Source organism: Pteropus alecto, unplaced genomic scaffold (genome assembly GCF_000325575.1).
Source record: "Pteropus alecto unplaced genomic scaffold, ASM32557v1 scaffold137, whole genome shotgun sequence".
Taxonomy (NCBI): domain Eukaryota; kingdom Metazoa; phylum Chordata; class Mammalia; order Chiroptera; family Pteropodidae; genus Pteropus; species Pteropus alecto.
In genome coordinates this window covers 2,526,274-2,531,909 of record NW_006440135.1, presented here as the reverse complement: position 1 = coordinate 2,531,909, position 5,636 = coordinate 2,526,274, and positions in this window count along the sequence as shown.

The following is a 5,636-nucleotide window of genomic DNA, read 5'->3' as shown; positions in this document are numbered from 1 at the left end:
TCACGGCCCGCACCGCCGGCCGCTACATGGGAGCCTGGAGGCTGGTTTAATTAAAGTGATCGGAATCGCGTACAGTACGCCAGATGTTCATCATAAATATAATGCAGCTTATGTAATGCTATGCCATCATGGAATGGTTGTGATTATCCATTATTACCCACAATAAATCTAAATTTATTTCACCGTTCTTAGGCATTAAGCTTTTCTCAACCACCATAAATTAGCTTAGTATTTGAACTTTGCCTTATGCTGAAGTTTTTCCAATAGAGATAATTAAAGAGCTCTTTTGGCAAAATTAGTTCGCATTATTTCCATGAGAATTAAACACACACATGGGATAATACAGTCTGTGATACTGATGTTTATGACTGACATTTTAAAGAGCAAATACCAGTTAAACTTTTTTCTTTCTCTTTTATTTTCCTTTAGTGTACGAAAGGTAAAGAGTCTTAATTTAATTTCTTAAGCTTTACTTCCATAGTCGAACAGGATTTTGACGTTTTTGCACACAGCAGACGCCGACCGCTTTCTGAATTAGGAGATGTCGGCTTAAGTGACACCTGGCACCGTTAGGCCGATTCCCTCTCCTTCGGCTGCGACCAGCACCCCCGGTCCCCGCAGTGAGAAGCCCTCGAGGGACAGACAGTGGCTCTGGGAGCAGCAGCCTCCCCGGCGGAGTGGCGTGGAGGGCGGCTGGCTTTCCCAGGGCGTGTTGTCACAGAAAGCACGCATGCGCCGAGGACCGTTTCGGTGTTTGGGGGTGACGGCCACCGAAAGGTGAAGATGAAATCCCGCAGGCCATGTAGCTCATACGACCCCGCCCTGCCCTGAACCCCGGGCCCCTCGCATGGCCTCCCCTCCGGACTGGGGCAGACCAGGCCTCCCTCTCCTGAGTGGGAATTAGCTTAGTAACTAAGTGGCTTCATTGTTAAGGCTGAGATGCAAATTAGATGTTCGAGTGGCAGCGTTGAGGCGTTTTGAGGTAAGAGTTTGGAGTCGGGGATGCAACTTTGGGGGTCATCAGCACACAGAGGGGTCGTAATCCCCGAGGACGTGGGGACATCAACGTGTTCACCGAGGGGCGCTGGAGAGACATGGCAAAGACCCTCACATTTGGGAGTGAAGACTGGGGACTAACTCATAACGAGAAGTGCACTCCGCACAGGTGTGCACACAGCCCAGGTGTGCACACTGACACAGGTCTCATTGAACCAGATTTTTACCGCAACCTTCTAATCTTCTCAACCCAGCGAAAGGAGCCTGCGGACGAAGTGTGTTTTTTCTCTAAAGAAATGAGTTTTGTAATGACTTTTTTTGCAAACATTTCTATGAGTTAACGGAAAGAATTATATTTTAACCACCAGAAATGATCGATCTTAAAAGACCTGACTCGGATGAACTTGGACTCACTGGCCTTTGGGGTAATTTCGGTCATTTTCTGAATGGGCGTCCACAGACAGAAGCTAACTCTCTTCGTGTGTTTTTTCTCTAAAGAAATGTGTTTTGTAATGACTTTTTTTGCAAGCATTTCTATGAGTTAATGGAAAGAATTATATTTTAACCACCAGAAATGAACGATCTTAAAAGACCTGACTCGGATGAACTTGGACTCACTGGCCTTTGGGGTAATTTCGGTCATTTTCTGAATGGGCGTCCACAGACAGAAGCTAACTCTCTTCACAGGACGAAGTGGAGGATTAGAGACCCCGGTTCTGAACCGGCAGGTCCACACACAGGCGGGTGTGACTGTCGCCGGGCCCACCTCTCTGACTCACACGGAAGAAAATGAATAAAACTATAAGAGACATACACGGAAAAGGAATAGTCAACTTATTATGATAAAAGCCATTTGGCTGCGTGAAAAGACATTTCTGAAGGGAAGAATGAATAATAGGCCGGTCCGCTCGCATCTAACAGTGACTCGGTTGTAGGTCGTAGGTTGTAGGCGGGAGGCCGAGGAGCAGCCTAGTGAGTCCCACCAAAGAGGACTCGTCCGTCCCGCGCAGCCGGCTCGAAGCGGAAGGAGCCGAACCGTGTCCGAGCCCACGTTAAGGCGAAACGGGCATTTTCGCCCAGCATACTGACTCTGGCAGTCGATACTTTCTCAGCTTAAACTTGGGGCATCAAAAGAAAAGTATAATCATAGAGTGATTACTTGGAGTTTAATATAATAGAAGTGTTATTTAAAGTGCGTGGGCAGGTCCTTAGAAAGTTCACAGACACTTTAGTGACCTTTATTTTTAAAATTAGAACTATTAATACAGCTGTATGTTCACAGCAATAATTGCTAATGATTAATAGTCTTATATGATGTCGCGCACACACACATGCTGACCCAGTAAGGGGACAGAGACTGAGCAAGGAAACCGGAGGTCGTTGTAACACCTGTATTTACACCTTTGCTAAGAACGAGGTGATTCAAGTAAAATCACATCACTTTTACACTGTCAGATTTTGAATGTATTTTTCCTTCAGAGTCAGAATTATTGACAGAGTTATTTAAATTTTCAACAATTTTCCCAGTATGATCTCCACAAAAATTGCAAAGATTAAGCATGACCGTTAGTAAGCCTTCCAGCGTCCAGCCATGGCTAGGGGTGGCCAAATGTGGGCGGGGCTGAGGCCCTGGGAGTAACCGGGGCTCCACTGTCCGGCGCTGTCCTGCGGTTCGTGTCCTGTGGCTGCGGCGATGTATCGCCATGCACTGGGCGACTGGAAACGGCGCCCACGTGATCCTGAGGTGCTGAGGTCGGAAGCCAGAATGGGTGGCAAGGAACTAAAGCCCAGGCTTCTGCAGGGCTGGGTTCCGTTTGGAGGCTGCAAGGGAGAAGCCGGTTCCTTGCTTTTTCCAGCTCCTAGAGGCGCCCGCATCCCTCGGCTTCTGTGCCCACGTCCCTCCAGCCTCTGCTTCAGTCACCACATCTCCTTCGCTCACTCTGTCCTTCTCGTCGACACCCCGCTGGACAATCCGGGGTCTTTTACTCAATCTCATCTGCCACCTCCCTGTCGCCTTGTCAGGCAACACAGTCACAGGTTTTGAGACCGAGGGCATGGGTGGCTTTGCAGCCATGAGTTAGCTTGCTACAATCGCATTAAATGATTTCCGTCCTCGTAATTTTATTTTAAGATTAAAGTTCAGTGTAGTTCTTGGGATCTTTACTCCACTGGAGTTCACTGTCTATTAATGAAATGACCCCAATATGTAGATACATGGAAAATGGCTCCTTTCCCAGTACACTGCAATCTGAGAAGTTTGTCCCCACTCATCTGGGAACTTTAGGTCACCACTGCGCCAGGGGAGGAAAGGCCGTGGGCACCTCCACTGTGCGACCGAGGAAGTGCCCAGCCCTCCGTCATCATCATTTAGTCACTCGGCGGATCTCGAGGAGTGCCCCCTTCACGACACACGCAGATCCCTGCATGGAGAAATGTCCTAGCATGGGGACTGTGATGACAAACAATCGACGTCATCGATCGGCACATTTTAGAGTGAGTTTTAGGAGTTAATAAAGCTCAGAAAACAAAAACCCGAAGCAGAGCATATGAAGGGAGATTAGGAACGATGAGCGGGACAGAGAGGAGAGAATCATCCGCATCGTGGAAGAGTCGCCCAGGGGTTCCCACTGAGGAAGTGGCAGCCAGGGCAGCGCGGGGTCCTGCGGGCTCTGAGAGGAAGCGTTCGGGTCCAGGGGGTGACCCACGCACAGGCCCTGGGGCGGGCACCCCGCAGTCACGCGGCCCAGCGCAGCAGCGGCACGGTGAGGTGGGGGAACGTCTGAGTCAGGATGAGGGGTGCGTCCTTCTCATCAGAGTGTGGCCTCCCCATCCCGCTGGGACCTTCATTGACACAGGTGATAAATCGCACAGGGCTCTGCAGGCCAGTAGAGGACTTTAATCTGAGAGAGAAGGAAGCCACTGGGAACAGAGATGTGGTACGATCTGACTGACTCTTCAAAGGGACAGCTCTCTGAGCGGAGACTCTCAGGCAGTGTCCCCAACCCCCGGGCTGCGGACGGGTACCGGTCCGTGACCTGTCAGGAACCGGGCCACATGGCAGGAGGTGAGCGGCGGGCGGGTGGATGGTCGAAACTGCATCTGGATTTGCGGCCACTCCCCAGCGCCAGCGTCACCACCTCGGCTCCACCTCGGATCCTCAGGCATTAGAGTCCCATAGGAGCACCGGTCCCTAGTGCCACAAAGGCTGGGGACCGCTGCTCCAAGGGACAGGGCCAGTAGAAGGCGGCTGCCAGAGCAGGGCCAGGCCTGTTCGGAGGCTGCTGAGCGCCCCTGCGGGAGTCGGGGCGTGGGCCGTGGCGGGGCAGGGGCTGAGGAGGGCCTGGCCGTGGGAGCATCGCGAAGACGCAGGCGACAGGATTTCTGACGGGTCCCGTGCGGGGCGTGAGGGAAAGGAGCGCGTTGCAGAGACTTCTGACGTGGGCCGGGCGACCTGGCCACGGGTGACCTGGCAAAGCAGTTATGGGGACAAGACGAAGGGCCCAGCTGTGGACCCATCGAGGCTGAGACGCCGGACGTCCAGGGTGGTGGGGCCGTCCCCGCGCCTCTCTGTCTGACCTGCTCCACCCTCTCACCCGCTGGCTCTCCGGGTGGCACCCCCACCCAGGGGAACCCCTCAAATCCACGGGCGCGCCCCAGGCCGGAGCTTCGGAGCTCCTTCCCTCTGGCCTGCAAGCTGGTTCCCAAGGGGCTCTCTGCATCTCTCCCTTCAAACAGCTGTTCAAACGGCGCCTCGTCACCTCCACGTTACCTGTTAATTTCGTCACTTACACACATGGGTGCCATCCGCGGCCGGGCGCTGGGGATCACAAGCAAACGCGACGCGGGCTCTGCCTGGTGGAGTTGGTGCTCGGCCCAGACATGCGACGGAGGAGAGGTCCAGGGGGACTGCCTTGAATTTTTCAACACCCCTTTGATTCTTTCGAGCTTCATCTGCCTGCTGAGATTGAAGCCATGTGCCTTCAGGAGAGAGCTGAGACCTTCTCCAGATGTTCTTGTCAACTTTGGCGGCAATCGTATTTTTATCCAATTTGAACATATTTTTCTTGATTAATACAAGAAGTCCTAAGTAGAGGTTCTTAAAATTTTCTTAACAGCTGCACAATCTTGTCAGATAAGATCACGAACAGAATGTGCTTGTTTCAAACGGAAAGATGATATATCCTTCCTTCCCGCTCACCTCTTGAATCATTTTTGCCGAGGTTCAAAGCTTTGCATCTTGAATTCTTAGCCTCTCTCATCACTGGTGTGTCCAGAATGCAGTTAGGAACGTGCCAAATGTGCTTGTCTGTCTAAGAGGGACAACGAGACCTTTTTCTTGATGACTTTGTATGCGGCTTTGTGTCCGGTGAAGAGGGCGCTCGCAGAGTCCGGGGGACCTGTCGACGATGAGAAAACATGGGCCCCTCCACGGAACAGCGTCAAGCTTTACTTCGAACCTTTCCCAAGACTCACCATACAGTAAAGCTTCCTAACACAAAGAGATGCTGATGGGACACTTCCCGGGGGTGGCGGTGGGGGGTCCCAAGGAATAAAGAATCCTTTGCAGATATTAAACCGCCATTTGTAACCCATATTATTTAAACTGGTATCTGTCTGCTTTGCGGTCAAAAGATGAAAGC